A 17,782-nucleotide genomic window follows, 5' to 3' on the forward strand; every position below is an offset into this window, starting at 1 on the left:
TTAGAGCCAGAGGGACGGGACCAACTCTACCCTCCCATTTTCATGGTCTGGCTTTCCACTGGCACCACTTTCAAGGCTGTAGGAGGACGTTTAGCATGCAACCTCAAATTTCGCCAGGAAGTGGAGGTGGTAGCGGTTAAGGTTAGTGTTTAGGATCATGTCCAGGTATAGTAAAAAAGCAAGGTAAGTTTTGCAAGTTCCCGAATTTGCCAGAAAAGTGGAGGCGGTAGCGGTTGTGGTTAGTGCTGAGGTTCATGTCCAGGTTTAATAAAAAAAGGAAGGTAAGTAACTGACACACAATACAAACAAACATGTTGTTCATTAAACAATACTACCAATAAAAGTGAATTGTATCTTATTATATGCATATATAAAGTCATAATATGAACTGATGATGTTCCCTGCTGATGCATTCTCCTTGGATGATGACAGATTGTGCTTCCATGTGGCGACCATGTGCTCGAAAGCAAGATGGCCGCACAGAGGAAGTACTTTCACCAAAACATGAAGTGCAGTTAAAATTGAATACGAAGGTGCTGGCATTCTGAATTTTGTAAATGTTATAGAGCACAATTAGACCTTTAAAAAATGTGAGGAGGAAGTTTGTTGCACATACAGAAGCTGAGATATGACCGTGTGCATATTTTGATTTTCAAATATTTGCTCTTGCCTAACTCGCCAGTAGAAGGCGCTAGATTTCTAGATTTCGTATATGTTTTAGTACTCACTTAGACCTTTCTAAAGATGTAAAGCACAAGTTTGTGGCACATTCCTATCAAAAGTTAGTCACCATGCGGCCGCCATGTGCTCTGACAGAAAATGGCTGCCGGGTAAACAGGAAGTGCGGTTAAAATTGGATAGGAAGGCGCTGGAGTTCTGGATTTTTTATGTTATACTACTCACTTAGACCTTTCCAGAGATATGAGCCAGAAGTCTGTGGCATGTACAGAAGCTGAGATATAGCCACGTGCACCTATGAATTTTCTCATCTTTCCTCTTGCTTAACTCGCCACTAGAAGGCGCTAGAGTTCTGGATTTTTTATATGTTATAGAGCTCAATTAGACCTTTCAAAAAATTGTCAGTCATAAGTTTGTGGGACCTTCCTATCAAAAGTTATTCTTATTTCCCACAAGAGGGCGCCATACCAATAGCTAGTATGCAAATTAGGTTGCGCAACTGGACACCTGGCTGTGCTGCCAGAGCAGAGTGTACACGCTGGTGCTACAGGGGTTATAAAAGGGGGAAACTTCATTCAGCTCTCATTCTGGCTCTGACTGTTGTAGAGACAAGAGGTTTTTTGCTGTGCTCTCAGTCAATTCTGCTCTTTCAGTTTATTAGTGTCCCTTGTCTCTGTATGTTGTAAATTATTGTGTCACTTACCTGTTTTTTGCTTTTGTAGTTTATTAGTGTGCCTTGTTTCTATATGTTGTAAATAATTGTTACTTACCTGTTTTATAAGTCTGAATTACCAGTTTTATTTTGCTTTTGTATTTGTTAAGTGTTTTATAAGTGTGGATTTTAAGCATTCCAACTTTAATGGAGGTTGAAAGGGAGTATTACTTGGAGGACCAGTTGATTGCTAATTTGGTCGAAGAGGGCTATCATGCGAATTTGCAGTCATTCGACCACATTTACGTGGCGATGGAAAATGGGGAGCGGCTCTTCAAATACTATCCTCACACTGATCAGGACATGTCATCATTTCTTTTAAATGATGACATTACAGCCCCCCTGCATTCAAGCCCAGTGTATGATACAAAACATGAACTGGCTTTCACTTATGACATAGATGGCATTGTCATTGAGCTCAATGATGCCAGAGGGGTGAGGGCAGGCCTCAACCGACTCATAATGTCAAATTTTGCGGAGGCATCTCAAGCTCATGTATCATGTGCTAAAAAACACCTAAGGTTGGACCGTATACCCTCAGAGATGAGGAGATGTTTAAAGAACATCCAGGGTGTGAACTTGGCTTGGCTAGATAGTGGGTATGTGCTGGCACTTTCAGTCATGCCCAAAAGTTTGGCCAAGTTCCACCCAATGTGGGACAATCCTTGGTCCATCAAACAATTCACCCTGACCCTCATGAACTCTGTGAGGGTGGAGTTCATCAAGGCACTGAAAGCACTGCCACCAGAAGACAAGGGCCGCCCAACCATAAAGAAGAACCACCTGTGGAAAGTGGACAGTTTTGAAGTCCTTCCACAAGACAGGTTCTTTGTCATGCAGCTGCTGGACACTGCCATAAAGCAGGCAATCTGTAATGAAGAAGATCGATGTTTTATGATCACAGTCAGCAAGTTCGGTCAAAAGTCCCCTGAGGATCTGGATCTGACAGTGGTGGTTGACCCCCAGACCATAGTCTCTGTCAGTGTCCACGTAGCCTGCAACATCAGCGCTAGATCCCCTCAAACCCTCCTGCTGTGGTCACGTGCAGGCTTGCAGGACCACTGTGGTCGTCACGTTGAGATGTTCAGTGCTTTGTCGTTGTTCGAGGCAGTGAATATCCAAACCACCCTGGATGGCAAACCGGTCAATGTGAGCCCACAACTTCGGCGAATATATCGACCGCAGTATCTAACCTTCCTTCAGCTCTATGTTGACTCTGCCCATGTCCACATCAACACTCCTTACAAGCACCCAGTGAGTGGTGCTGTGGTGACCATGGGGCTGGGTCACTACATGGTTTGCCAAAAATGAAGAGACGAACAAAGGCATCCAATACTCCGGAAGAAAACACCTTTCCTGTTCTGTCCACTCCACCTTAGGTCAGATGTAGGTGTAGTTCTGCATCTAAACACTAGGGGAGCACCAGCATGAGTGTTGGCTCTAAGCTTCTCATGCTCCAACCTGGTTGGTAATCAGTCATACCTTTGTTTAGACACACAGACAATGCAGTGGAGGAGCTCAGGGACGTTGTTGGTGATTGGCTTCAAGTTTATTGAATTTATATGGTTTATTTTTAAAGTTAAGCTACTAAAAGCAAGTATTTAAGTTGGATTATGTGTCATGTTAAAGAACACAGGCTGAGTGCATGTTTGTATGTTATTTTGACCCAACTTGAAGTTAACTCTACATACATAGTGTTTGGCCTTACCATGTGTTTACCAGAGGGGTCTTAGTCAAAGCACATTAGGTTTACAGTTGATTCAATTGATATAAATATATTCTGATTTCATAGTGTAATTTATGTTAAGGAAACATCTCTAAAATATTAAGAGCAATAAATATTGGTTAAGAGTTTTAGATAAGTTTATATATAAAATAAAATGAATAAATAAGTTTATGGGTAAAATACATTGTGAAAAAGTTAGACTTTGATTAAAATGGTTAAAATAGGGATATCAAAGTATATGATTTAATTTTACAATTAAAACTAGTTACATATCTTAGGTTGAAACCATTAAATATTAAGTAGCAGAAAATTCATTTATTTGAAAGATACATTATTTAAAATATTAGGTCAGATTGTTCATTCATTGGAAAACATTTGAATAGAACTCATTCTTCCTTTCTCTCCTTTTCACCCCTTTTTTTCTCAAGGTTTTCAACCTGCTGCCGCTGCTACAAACCTAAAACAAAACTGAATAAATGGTTAAAAGCTGAGTTGGCCTCACGTCTTACTTGTGCTCCATCCATGTCCTTTCAAGCTGGGCAAGCATTGTAAAAAATAAGCTTGACACTACATGTTTACGAAAATGCTAAATGAAAGGGCAGTGGAATATCTCGAGCATATGCAGGATTTGGGGGAAAAGCTTAACAGTCCCTTTAGTCTGAGGATGGAGCAAGTGGCTCTCTTCACGGCAGGGACAGATACCATCCCTGAGGTGTTGGTGTCTTGTGACTTCTTTGATCAGGCCAAACTGATGGACTTCTTCAGGGACAACCCTGTCGTGGTGCCACTCAACCAAAGATCTCCTGATGTCTCCTTTAACAAGCTGATAAGCAGGATGGTTCTGCACTTGGTGCAACAACTCAAGGACATCTATGCAAAGCATAAGGGGCTCAGAGGGTTCAAGCCTAGCTGGACTGCTTTCCAGCTCGAGCTGGCATTAGAGGAGGTTTTTTATGGACATCCCCTCAGTTATCATGACAGGGAGCTGAGCATGTCCCTGGGCACCTCCTCCACAAATCAGCACAGCATCACCTACCTCAGGGGTATCTTGGGGATGGGTGAATACAACAGCGCAGCAGGGTTAGGGTTAGGGTTAGGTTCTAGGGGGAAAAACCACCCCGAAATCGGCAAAAATCGAGGTTTTTTGTGAATAACTCTTTTTGTGAACAAAAATCATATAAGTGCAATAGGTACCAAAGAAGTGCACGGATTGACCCGACAGTTTGATATACGAACCAACCTGATAGGGTTAGGGTTAGGGTTAGGGTTAGGGTTAGGGTTGGGTTAGGGTTAGGGTTAGGGTTAGGGTTAGGGTTAGGGTTAGGGTTAGGTTAAGGGTTAGGGTTAGGGTTAGGGTTAGGGTTAGGGTTGGGGTTGGGGTTAGGGTAGGGTTAGGGTTAGGGTTAGGTAGGGTAATGTGTTTTCTCGATGAGACCCCCCGGGGGAGTTCGAGGACTCCCCCAGTTAGATAGGGAATCAAAGGCAGGCACGGGCCGACGCATGTTATTCGTGTTCCTCTCGTCATTGTGTCACACATCAAAAGGTTTTGTGAATTTGTATCAGTGGGTGAGGTGTCCGTGCAGTGTTGTGACTGTATGACAGGCGTCAAGGTGGGAGGAGGATGGATGCATCCATCCCACTTTGTGTCTGATTGGACAAACCCGTTGTAAATTGGAACTATGTGTGTGTAATGGAATGAGGGATCATAGAACTGTAGCTGAGGGACAGAAGCAGGAGCCTGTCTGGGCTTCACCACAACCGGGTCTGTGTGGACCTCGTCTCAGTTTCCAGTCTCCACCCCATTGCCTGTGGTGAGGAATGGGATGGAGATGGAAGTGGTTGGTGTGTTCTTGTTCGTTTTATTCTGGGTTTTATTCTAGGTTTAGGTGTTAACCTTATCTTTAGAATTGTTGTATTTTGAGAGGAAGGGGGGGGGGGGGGGGCGCCATTTTGTTTTCGGGGGCCATTTTGTTTTCGGAAGTTATTTTGTTGTTATTAGGGTTAGAGTTTGGGTTTTTAGGTTTAGGGTTAGGTCTAAATATAGAACCTTGAATTTGCCTAAGGAGTGGAGGCGGTAGCGGTTAGGTTTAGTGTTAGGGATCATGTCCAGTTGTAGAATGATATTTAAAGAGGTTTGGGGTTAGGTTTAGGGTTAGGTTTAGGATTGGGTTTTAGGTTTAGGATTTTAGGGTTAGATATAGAACCTCGAATTTGGCCAGCGAATGGAGGCGGTAGCGGTTAGGTTTAGTGTAAAGGATCATGTCCAGTTGTAGGATCATATTTAAAGAGGTTTGGGGTTAGTTAAGGGCTTAATTGTGTTTTTCTTAAGTTTTGGAGGTAAGTTTCCAGAGGAGAGTGCAGGATTGGATGGACGGACTTAATCCTCCTCAACCCTGTGCCTGTGTGGGCAGCGTCTCCATCCTTTCACCTACCTTTTAGTTTGGTTAAGGGCTTAAATGTGTTTTTAAGTTTTGGAGGTAAGTTTCCAGAGGAGAGTGCAGGATTGGGTGGACGGACTTAATCCTCCTCAACCCTGTGCCTGTGTGGGCAGCGTCTCTATCCTTTCACCTACCTTTTAGTTTTTAGTTTGGTTAAGGACTTAATTGTGTTTTTAAGTTTTGGAGGTAAGTTTCCAGAGGAGAGTGCAGGGTTGGGTGGACGTGACTTAATCCTCCTCAACCCTGTGCCGGTGTGGGCAGCGTCTCCATCCTTTCACCTACCTTTTAGTTTGGTTAAGGGCTTAATTGTGTTTTTAAGTTTTGGAGGTAAGTTTCCAGAGGAGAGTGCAGGGTTGGGTGGACGGACTTGATCCTCCTCAGCCCTGTGCCTGTGTGGGCAGCGTCTCCATCCTTTCACCTACCTTTAGGCTTGGGTTTTAGGTTTAGGATTAGATATAGAACCTTGAATTTGGCTAAGGAGTGGAGGCGGTAGCGGTTAGGTTTAGTGTTAAGGATCATGTCCAGTTGTAGAATAACCTTTTGAAAGATTTTAGGGTTAGGTTTAGGTATAAGATTGGGTTTTAGGTTTAGGAATTTAGGGTTAGATATAGGACCTCGAATTTGGCTCGTGAGTGGAGGCGGTAGCGGTTAGGTTTAGTGTTAAGGATTAGGGTTAGGGTTAGGGTTAGGGTTAGGGTTAGGGTTAGGGGTTAGGGTTAGGGTTAGGGTTAGGGTTAGGGGTTAGGGTTAGGGTTAGGGTTAGGGTTAGGGTTAGGGTTAGGGTTAGGGTTAGGGGTTAGGGGTTAGGGGTTAGGGTTAGAGGGTTAGGGTTAGGGTTAGGGTTAGGGTTAGGGTTAGGGTTAGGGTTAGGGTTAGGTTAGGGTTATTAAAAATAGCACGGGCTCAGGACATCCTTTCGGCCCCCAATTAAAAAAATCCCCTTTTGTTATTTTGATGTTGGCTTTAGGTGGGGTTTTCCTTTAATCAAAAAAAAGTAATCATAAAAATAATAAAAAAAATAAAAGATAAAATATAAAAAATAAAATATAAAAAAAATTCAAACGATCAGACACCCGTAAAAAGGACATAAAAAGAGGCGTTGGTCCCCATGGGAATTTGGAAAACCAAGGGGCGTGGTCCCCGCGCAGCAACCTGATGTTCAAAAAAAAGGGGGGGTTTAATACAACAGTGGAAAACCTCTAAAAACATGTTTTTTTTATAAATTAGAAAATTCATAAATAATTTAATAAAAATTTAAAATAGTGAGGTAGGAATAATAAGGTAGGGTAAGGGTTAGGGTTAGGTATGGGAAGGGGAAGTTGGGGTAGGAAGGAGGGGGGGGGGGGGGGGGGGGGGGGGGGGGGGGGGGGGGGGGGGGAAAGGTCTGTTCTAGGGTTAGGGTTAGGTCTGGGGAAGGTTTTTTTAGGTTTAGGGTTAGGTTAGGGTTAGGGTTAGGGTTAGGGTTAGGGTTAGGTTAGGGTTATTAAAAATAGCACGGGCTCAGGACATCCTTTCGGCCCCCAATTAAAAAAATCCCCTTTTGTTATTTTGATGTTGGCTTTAGGTGGGGTTTTCCTTTAATCAAAAAAAAAAGTAATCATAAAAATAATAAAAAAATAAAAGATAAAATATAAAAAATAAAATATAAAAAAAATTCAAACGATCAGACACCCGTAAAAAGGACATAAAAAGAGGCGTTGGTCCCCATGGGAATTTGGAAAACCAAGGGGCGTGGTCCCCGCGCAGCAACCTGATGTTCAAAAAAAAGGGGGGGTTTAATACAACAGTGGAAAACCTCTAAAAACATGTTTTTTTTATAAATTAGAAAATTCATAAATAATTTAATAAAAATTTAAAATAGTGAGGTAGGAATAATAAGGTAGGGTAAGGGTTAGGGTTAGGTATGGGAAGGGGAAGTTGGGGTAGGAAGGAGGGGGGGGGGGGGGGGGGGGGGGAAAGGTCTGTTCTAGGGTTAGGGTTAGGTCTGGGGAAGGTTTTTTTAGGTTTAGGGTTAGGTTAGGGTTAGGGTTAGGGTTAGGTAAGGGGTTAGGGTTAGGTAAGGGGTTAGGATTAGGGTTAGGGAAGGGGTTAGGGTGAGGGTTAGGTATAGGTAAGGGGTTAGGGTTAGGTAAGGGGTTAGGATTAGGGTAAGGTAAGGGGTTAGGGTAAGGTTTGGGAGGGGTGGTTAGGGTTAGGTTAGGTTTTGGGGAGAGGAATAGTGTTTTACGATTGGGGAGGAGAAGGGGGTCAGGGGGATACAAAGGTGATTATGGGAGAGGAATTATATAAAAAAAACACACCATATACAAACAGACATAATTCATGATAAAAACATATCAGGGAGGAAAATCGTTCCCCTCCCTTGTTTCCTCTCCCATTGTCCTGTTTCTGTATGGCTGGTATCCCCCGCACCCATCCCTCCCCATTTATATTTGTTCTTTTTTAAAAAAAACTCCTGGATAGTGTATAAATAGATTTTAAGATAATAAATAGACACACTAATAAAAAATTCATATATATATATATGTGTGACAGTAAAATAGCTGATAAATATTAATTCTAAAACGATATCATAAATACATTAAAATAATTTAAAATTGGTCCAAACCCACTCCTCCCCAAAACAGAACTAAAATAGAAATATATTATAAATAAAAGAAAAAAAATTTTTTTTGCATAAAACTGTAGGAGGGAGAGGCGGTGGTCCTGGGGCGGGTATCAGTGGTGGAAGCGGGTAAAATTTCATTCAAAATTGTAAAACATGAATGAAACATAGTAAAAAATATTTACACAATCATTGTGCTAAAAGAGCAAAAGTAAAAGACACATGCAATACCCTGTTCCATCAAAGAAGTCATTTCAAAATTTTAAAATTGTCCAACCCGGGGAGAAGCGCCTCAATCCTATAAATATATTAAAAAAACTTCCTTTTTCCTGATAAATAAATAAATAAAATTTAAATAATTAAAATATAAGTGCTGTCGTTGTTCTTAAGGTTTTTTCTAAAAAACATTTCTAGCAAACGTTAGTGTCTGAAAAAAGGGGGGGGAAAGGAGGAGGAACCAATAATATATTAAAATATAAAATATAAAAATAATAAAGCTTATAATTTAAAGTTTTTAAGAGGTTAAAACATTAAAATATGATTTAAAAAGGCCGCTGCGCATGGGACCGTACCTTCCCCGGGTTCCCACTTCCGGTCAGCCATTTAAAGGGGGGACCGGAACCGGGGTGTCTCTAAGGTTGAACCCCCCCGGGATCCTCGTGGCCAGCCTACCGATCCACTGTCTCTCCACATACCGTCTCTGTCCAGTGGACCAGTAGGGGTTTCTCTGGAGGACCCGGTAAGTAAAATTATTAAGGCCAAATGTAATAAAGTGTATGTGGAGGGGGCTAACCCCAGTTCCGGTCCTCACCCTACTTTTGTGTTGGCCCACCCTGGTCCCGAGGCTGTTCCCGGTCTCCCCCACATACATTTTGTTGCAATGTGTGCATTTTATTAAGTATACAATATTTTTGTCCTGGGGAGACCAGGTTTTAACCACGGGACCCCCGCCGTCAGTTGCCTCATTTAAAACATAGGGCTGGTCATGGATGACGTTGCTGACAGCGGGGTTGGATGGGCGGAAGCGTGAGTGCACCAACAGATCCTGCAGGTTTTTGTTTCTCCTATAGGCTGTGATTCTTCTGCATCCCTGGAACTGTTGGTGCTTCTCCTGTAGTGACCGGAAGTTCCCATGGAGACTCTCGATTAGCCCGTGCAGCTGTCTGTGGAAGGTGGTCACCAGAGGCACCAAGAGAGGGGCGTCGCCAGAGTTGGTCTGAGGTGGTGCAGGGGCGGACCGGGAAGAGAACAGCCCCCCTACCTCTGTGCGTATTTCCCTTAAAAACCTCCTTGAGTAGCCCCTGGGTCTGAGTGCGTGAAATAATATGTGTGTGGCTTCCTGTGTGTCCTTGGGGTATGTGCAGATCCTATGAAAACGTATGAGTTGAGATTTAATGATTCCTCTGTATGTGTGTCTGGGATGATAACTGGTTTTATGTAATAATGTGTGTCTGTCTGTTTCTTTAAAATAAACCTTTGTTGCTAATTGTTTGCTGTCCTGAAATTTATTATGAAAAAAAACGGTTGTATCTAAAAAATGTATCTCTGTGTCCTGTTTATTGTATTTGATATTAATATTGGGGTGGTGATTATTGAGGATATTGCAAAAATTAATGAATGTTTCTATGTTGTGTGTCCAGATTCCGAAAATATCATCCAGGTATCTGATGTATGTGAACGGGTGTTGTGTGCATTTCGAAAAGGCCGTTCTCTCCCAGTCCGCCATGTAAATGTCTGCATATGCTGGTGAGTATTTACGTCCCATTGCGCAACCACATATCTGTAAATAATATTCATCATTAAAAATAAAATCATTGTTGGTTAACGTGAGTTTCAGAAGTTCCAGAATGGCTGTATCCGGTCGGTGTGGGTCTGGGTGTTGGTGAAGGATGTTTTTTATTGCTTCTATTCCAAGGTCTGTATCTATGTTAGTGTATAGTGATTCTATGTCTATTGTGAAAAGAAAGGCGTGTTGTGGAATGGTTATGTTTTTTATTTTGTTAACGAATGCATAGGTGTCCTGGATGTAGCTGGGGTGTTTTTTGGAAAGTGGGTTGATGTAATAATCAATGAACTCTGCTATACGATAGGATTCTGACCCGCAGTCACTAACGATCGGACGGCCCATGGGAATTTTGTGTGGGACCGTCCAAGAGTCCGGGTCCTTGTGGATTTTTGGAAGTAGGTAAAAGCATCTGGGACGCGGGGGGTCAGGACCATATAAATGATATTTTTGTTTAGCTGTAATGTATTTGTTAATGTATAATGTGTTTATTATGTCCTTAATTTTTTCTGCAGTGGCTGGTTGTAATGATTTTTGTAATGGTATGTAATATTTCTTATTTTGTAGTTGTCTTTTTGCTTCCAAGAGATAATTAAAGCGGTCCTGAATAACAATTTGTCCCCCCTTGTCTGCAGGTTTAATTATTATTTCATTATTTTTCCTGAGTTTGTTTATTGTTTGCCTTTGGGCCAGAGACACATTGTTATGGTTTTTACCTTTGAGGAGGGGGTGTGCGCGTAATAAATTGTTGTCCTGCTGGATAAGGTCTAACAGAGGTTGGGAAAGTGAAGCCGGGTTGGGTTCCCATAGTGAGGGGGCTACAAAGGGTAACCTATTGTTATTATTTGTGAAATTGAAATGTTCCGAGATTTTAAGTTTATTGTGATATAAATGGATGTCTTTGCGGAGTTCGAGTATAGTGGGAGGTTTTGGAGTGGGAATAAATGTGAGACCTTTTTCTAATATTTCATATTCTGCTCTATTTAACGGGTAATCAGATAAATTTAAAACGTTGGAGTTGGTGGGGGTGAATGGGCTGATGCCTTCTTGAATTAAAAGTTTAACTGATCGAGCCATGATGTTATGATTTTATCCGCTGTGTCTTTGGTCCAATGTACCGGGTCTGTGGGTTCTGTTTTGAAGAGGAGATTATTGATGTCATTGAGATATTGGTGTTTTTGGGTGATGTGACGGTTTAAGTGAATTAATCTGTGTTTTTGGTTGGTGTGGAGTCTATTGCTAAAGTTTATTAAGGTGGTGTAGTGGGTGGCGTTAGGGAAAGTTTTTTTTACCGTGTTAATACAGAAGTCGTATGCTTTGGTTATTGATTCATTTTTTACATCCTTTAAACAGTCGTTGAGTCCGAGTGCTATGATTACTTTTTTTACGTTTATTACAGGGGTGAGTTTTCGGAGGACGTAAGTGATGTGATAGCTGGTGGCTCCTGGGAAGCCGTCAATCTGGATTTGTGAGTGGGAAAATGGTGTGATGCGGGCCAGATTGGAATCACCGATGATGATTATGGGTTTCTGAGGTGTGTATTGCCAATCTATTATTTTATGGTTAGTTCGTGCATGTATGGTGGGTTCGAGCGTGGACAGGGGCAGAGGCACAGGGACACGGGCTGGTGGTTCGCTCGGGTGGATCTCAGCAGTGTCCAGGGCCAATGAGCATGTGCTCTTTGTAAGGCCCTGTAGCATTACATCATTTGTTTGATCCACCCTTTTGGCAACACGGGTGCTCTCAGTGCCCGTGTCCGGATCCCCAGGCCCCTCCACGCTCTCCTCTGATGGATCTGTAACCAGGGGTTGAGAAGACAAGAGTGTGAGTGAGTTAATATTTGCTTCCGGAATTGCTACATTACTGTGATTGAAATTTATTTGTTTAATGGTTGTACTTTGGTTCCCTCTGGTGGTCAGATTGGGTTTGACAGTCTGGGTTACTGGTAGGTTTATTGCCAGGTTCCCAGGGGCCACCAGCAACTGTGGAGCGCTAGGAGTGGGTTCCAGAGGGGTCACGGGGGCAGGAGTGGGAGTTTTTTCCTCCTGTGAGGAGAGATCAGGTACGTTTTTTGAAAGGTGGATGTCAGCTTTTGTTTTCTGTGTGTACTTTCCCTCAAGATGTATTTTTGGGGTGTTTTTGTTTTTTCTGATTTCTTTTTGTTCCTTGTTTCTTTCAGGAGCTGAATTGGTCACAGCTACCTGAGTTGCAGGTGCTGGCAGAGGAGGAAAATCCTCTTCTGAAAATGTGTTTTGTGTTGTTGTCCCTACTGTTTCCTGTTCCTGTGCTATTATTTTTGTGGTGTCGATGGTTTGTTGTGTGAGTTTGCGTCCAAATCGTCTATGTGCCCATTTTATTGCTTTGTTCCATGCTTCTGGCTGAAATGTGGTGAATTGTTTTCTGATATTATTGAGGGTGGTGTCGTAATGGTGAAGTAAAATGTCCAGGTTATTTTCCAGCCAGATGTCTGTGTTTTCTTTTACCCTTTGTAAAACCTCCTCACTAGGGGAAGCAGGTTTGATGAAGTGTGTGAGTTTGGTGGCTTTCCTGTGCATGCCTGGGGGAATAGTTTTATTTATTTTAGCATTGGAGATGATGTCTGAATGGTGGATGATTTGAATGGCCTTAAAGTACAGTTTAATGTGTCTCTGTACCCAAAGGCTGTCCCGGACTCCCGTAGCAACTGCGGGTGCGGCTGGCGGGTGGTACGCGCCCCCCGGTGCCTCCGGTGGAGAGAGAACTGCGAACCTGTTTTTTAAGGGAATACTCATGTTAAAACGGGCGTCTGCAATATAAAAAGGTAAAAGTAATAAAAGGTTAAAGGAAATTAAAAGGCAAAAAATTAAAATATTAAAATAATAAAATTATAAGTTTAGAGAAAATAAAACAAATGACCTTAGATTTTTTTGGGGGCAGGTGAGAAGTCTTTGGTGTTTGTCCCTAAGTCAGATCAGGGTGGGCACCAACCTGAAGGTCCTTGTAGCTGTAGGCGTCCCTTTTTGTAGTCCAGCCAAACAATGTTTGGCATGTGCTCCCTGTAGATCCTTGTTTTTTTTGGGAAAGGCAGGATTTCCTTCCCAGGTCCAGGGGACAAACACATAAAAAGTTAAAAGAACTCACCAGCAAGGTCCATGTTTTGATCCTCCAAGGTAAAAAGGTAAGAGAATAAAAAAGGTAAAAAGAGGCCCAACGTTTCGCCTATCCGGCTTCCTCAGGGGCAAGTGTGTTAATACCTGGTGTAGGCCATCTTTAAATAGTCCATTTGGTGGGAGGGGTGTTGGTCACGTGACTCCTCTCCTGAGGGAAAATTTGAGGAATGGTACCTTCCACTGTACAAGGGCTCCCCCTTGTGGGTGTTAGGGCCCACACCAAGGTAAAAGTAATTAAAAAGTAAAAAAAATAAAAGAGTAAAAAAATAAAAAAGTTAAAAGAATGAAATACAAAAAAAACATCTTAAAAATCAATGTTCAACTTGTGTGTAACCCCATTATCTATTTCTGTACTCTTAAGAGCTTATTGTACAACTTTCAGGGATTATGTTTGTAATAAAATGTGTGGGGGTAAAAGGCCTGGCTCAGGCGAGGTTAGGTTAGGGTTATTAAAAATAGCACGGGCTCAGGACATCCTTTCGGCCCCCAATTAAAAAAATCCCCTTTTGTTATTTTGATGTTGGCTTTAGGTGGGGTTTTCCTTTAATCAAAAAAAAAGTAATCATAAAAATAATAAAAAAAATAAAAGATAAAATATAAAAAATAAAATATAAAAAAAATTCAAACGATCAGACACCCGTAAAAAGGACATAAAAAGAGGCGTTGGTCCCCATGGGAATTTGGAAAACCAAGGGGCGTGGTCCCCGCGCAGCAACCTGATGTTCAAAAAAAAGGGGGGGTTTAATACAACAGTGGAAAACCTCTAAAAACATGTTTTTTTTATAAATTAGAAAATTCATAAATAATTTAATAAAAATTTAAAATAGTGAGGTAGGAATAATAAGGTAGGGTAAGGGTTAGGGTTAGGTATGGGAAGGGGAAGTTGGGGTAGGAAGGAGGGGGGGGGGGGGGGGGGGGGGGGGAAAGGTCTGTTCTAGGGTTAGGGTTAGGTCTGGGGAAGGTTTTTTTAGGTTTAGGGTTAGGTTAGGGTTAGGGTTAGGGTTAGGTAAGGGGTTAGGGTTAGGTAAGGGGTTAGGATTAGGGTTAGGGAAGGGGTTAGGGTGAGGGTTAGGTATAGGTAAGGGGTTAGGGTTAGGTAAGGGGTTAGGATTAGGGTAAGGTAAGGGGTTAGGGTAAGGTTTGGGAGGGGTGGTTAGGGTTAGGTTAGGTTTTGGGGAGAGGAATAGTGTTTTACGATTGGGGAGGAGAAGGGGGTCAGGGGGATACAAAGGTGATTATGGGAGAGGAATTATATAAAAAAACACACCATATACAAACAGACATAATTCATGATAAAAACATATCAGGGAGGAAAATCGTTCCCCTCCCTTGTTTCCTCTCCCATTGTCCTGTTTCTGTATGGCTGGTATCCCCCGCACCCATCCCTCCCCATTTATATTTGTTCTTTTTTAAAAAAACTCCTGGATAGTGTATAAATAGATTTTAAGATAATAAATAGACACACTAATAAAAAATTCATATATATATATATGTGTGACAGTAAAATAGCTGATAAATATTAATTCTAAAACGATATCATAAATACATTAAAATAATTTAAAATTGGTCCAAACCCACTCCTCCCCAAAACAGAACTAAAATAGAAATATATTATAAATAAAAGAAAAAAAATTTTTTTTGCATAAAACTGTAGGAGGGAGAGGCGGTGGTCCTGGGGCGGGTATCAGTGGTGGAAGCGGGTAAAATTTCATTCAAAATTGTAAAACATGAATGAAACATAGTAAAAAATATTTACACAATCATTGTGCTAAAAGAGCAAAAGTAAAAGACACATGCAATACCCTGTTCCATCAAAGAAGTCATTTCAAAATTTTAAAATTGTCCAACCCGGGGAGAAGCGCCTCAATCCTATAAATATATTAAAAAAACTTCCTTTTTCCTGATAAATAAATAAATAAAATTTAAATAATTAAAATATAAGTGCTGTCGTTGTTCTTAAGGTTTTTTCTAAAAAACATTTCTAGCAAACGTTAGTATCTGAAAAAAGGGGGGGGAAAGGAGGAGGAACCAATAATATATTAAAATATAAAATATAAAAATAATAAAGCTTATAATTTAAAGTTTTTAAGAGGTTAAAACATTAAAATATGATTTAAAAAGGCCGCTGCGCATGGGACCGTACCTTCCCCGGGTTCCCACTTCCGGTCAGCCATTTAAAGGGGGGACCGGAACCGGGGTGTCTCTAAGGTTGAACCCCCCCGGGATCCTCGTGGCCAGCCTACCGATCCACTGTCTCTCCACATACCGTCTCTGTCCAGTGGACCAGTAGGGGTTTCTCTGGAGGACCCGGTAAGTAAAATTATTAAGGCCAAATGTAATAAAGTGTATGTGGAGGGGGCTAACTCCAGTTCCGGTCCTCACCCTACTTTTGTGTTGGCCCACCCTGGTCCCGAGGCTGTTCCCGGTCTCCCCCACATACATTTTGTTGCAATGTGTGCATTTTATTAAGTATACAATATTTTTGTCCTGGGGAGACCAGGTTTTAACCACGGGACCCCCGCCGTCAGTTGCCTCATTTAAAACATAGGGCTGGTCATGGATGACGTTGCTGACAGCGGGGTTGGATGGGCGGAAGCGTGAGTGCACCAACAGATCCTGCAGGTTTTTGTTTCTCCTATAGGCTGTGATTCTTCTGCATCCCTGGAACTGTTGGTGCTTCTCCTGTAGTGACCGGAAGTTCCCATGGAGACTCTCGATTAGCCCGTGCAGCTGTCTGTGGAAGGTGGTCACCAGAGGCACCAAGAGAGGGGCGTCGCCAGAGTTGGTCTGAGGTGGTGCAGGGGCGGACCGGGAAGAGAACAGCCCCCCTACCTCTGTGCGTATTTCCCTTAAAAACCTCCTTGAGTAGCCCCTGGGTCTGAGTGCGTGAAATAATATGTGTGTGGCTTCCTGTGTGTCCTTGGGGTATGTGCAGATCCTATGAAAACGTATGAGTTGAGATTTAATGATTCCTCTGTATGTGTGTCTGGGATGATAACTGGTTTTATGTAATAATGTGTGTCTGTCTGTTTCTTTAAAATAAACCTTTGTTGCTAATTGTTTGCTGTCCTGAAATTTATTATGAAAAAAAACGGTTGTATCTAAAAAATGTATCTCTGTGTCCTGTTTATTGTATTTGATATTAATATTGGGGTGGTGATTATTGAGGATATTGCAAAAATTAATGAATGTTTCTATGTTGTGTGTCCAGATTCCGAAAATATCATCCAGGTATCTGATGTATGTGAACGGGTGTTGTGTGCATTTCGAAAAGGCCGTTCTCTCCCAGTCCGCCATGTAAATGTCTGCATATGCTGGTGAGTATTTACGTCCCATTGCGCAACCACATATCTGTAAATAATATTCATCATTAAAAATAAAATCATTGTTGGTTAACGTGAGTTTCAGAAGTTCCAGATGGCTGTATCCGGTCGGTGTGGGTCTGGGTGTTGGTGAAGGATGTTTTTTATTGCTTCTATTCCAAGGTCTGTATCTATGTTAGTGTATAGTGATTCTATGTCTATTGTGAAAAGAAAGGCGTGTTGTGGAATGGTTATGTTTTTTATTTTGTTAACGAATGCATAGGTGTCCTGGATGTAGCTGGGGTGTTTTTTGGAAAGTGGGTTGATGTAATAATCAATGAACTCTGCTATACGATAGGATTCTGACCCGCAGTCACTAACGATCGGACGGCCCATGGGGTTAGGGTTAGGGTTAGGGTTAGGGTTAGGGTTAGGGTTAGGGTTAGGGGTTAGGGTTAGGGTTAGGGTTAGGGTTAGGGGTTAGGGTTAGGGGTTAGGGTAGGGGTTAGGGTTAGGGTTAGGGTTAGGGTTAGGGGTTAGGGTTAGGGTTAGGGTTAGGGTTGGGGTTGGGGTTAGGGTTAGGGTTAGGGTTTGGGTTAGGGTTAGGGTTAGGGTTAGGGTTAAGGGTTAAGGGTTAGGGTTAGGGTTAGGGTTAGGTTAAGGGCAAGAAAACCACTTTTTACGGTACATTTTTGGTGGTTTTTGGCCAATAACTCTTGATCGGAAGGTCGTAGCGCCAAACGCTCGGAAACAGCCCCCCATAAGTCAATTTGAGCCGATCTACGTGAGTTGGAATTTTTTCTCTACGACTTACGGTTCCGGAGATATCGCACTTTTTTCCGAAAATGAACGGTACATTTTTGGAGGTTTTTTGCAGATAACATTTGATAGGAACGTACCATTTACATTTTGATGGTGGCCAATCCCTACTAGTCAATATAGGCCTTTCCACGGTACCATCCACGTACCTGTGCGATTCCTGTTCCCGAGATATGGCATGCAAAAATTTCTCGTTTTCGCACTTGAAAAGTTCAAAGTGCTGTAACTTTTCGGTGGAACGTGCTAGAGGGATGGAACCAGTGTCGATACCCACTAAGTAATCTACTGGCTTTCCAACGGTATCACCCTCGTCTTTCTACGATGTTCGGTTCCCGAGATATCGCGATTTTTCGAAATTTCGTTTTAAATGCCTAACTTTTGAACGGAAGGTCGTAGAGACCTCGGGGTGGTACCGTTGGAAAGCCCGTACCCGAATTAAGCAGACGGACGTTGGTTGCATCCTTCTAGCACCTTCCTATCAAAAGATACAGGCCATTTTGTACCTGCCATAGGCGGAGACTGGAGGCGAAAATTGACTAAGTGTTGACTTTGTATGGAAAATTGTGATAT

At 42.1% G+C, this 17,782-nt stretch overlaps 2 long non-coding RNA genes across 5 annotated transcripts; both read left to right on the forward strand.

The window, feature by feature from the left end:
- Positions 1–8,611: 8,611 nt before the first annotated feature.
- LOC114455258 (uncharacterized) lies at positions 8,612–12,400 on the forward strand. 4 transcript variants are annotated; one of them, XR_003672660.1, is made up of 7 exons: positions 8,612–8,898; positions 9,230–9,424; positions 9,800–9,905; positions 9,997–10,484; positions 10,578–11,766; positions 11,862–12,004; positions 12,122–12,400. It is a non-coding gene; the product is annotated as an uncharacterized LOC114455258 (long non-coding RNA). The 4 variants fall into 4 exon arrangements; XR_003672661.1 differs by having other exon boundaries at positions 9,997–10,074; positions 10,175–11,766; XR_003672659.1 differs by having other exon boundaries at positions 9,997–11,770.
- Positions 12,401–14,364: 1,964 nt separating this feature from the next.
- LOC114455477 (uncharacterized) lies at positions 14,365–16,494 on the forward strand. Its single transcript, XR_003672683.1, has 3 exons — positions 14,365–15,401; positions 15,733–15,927; positions 16,303–16,494. It is a non-coding gene; the product is annotated as an uncharacterized LOC114455477 (long non-coding RNA).
- The last annotated feature ends 1,288 nt before the right edge of the window (positions 16,495–17,782 follow it).

The sequence above is a fragment of the Gouania willdenowi genome, chromosome 21, assembly GCF_900634775.1.
Source record: "Gouania willdenowi chromosome 21, fGouWil2.1, whole genome shotgun sequence".
NCBI classification, from domain to species: domain Eukaryota; kingdom Metazoa; phylum Chordata; class Actinopteri; order Blenniiformes; family Gobiesocidae; genus Gouania; species Gouania willdenowi.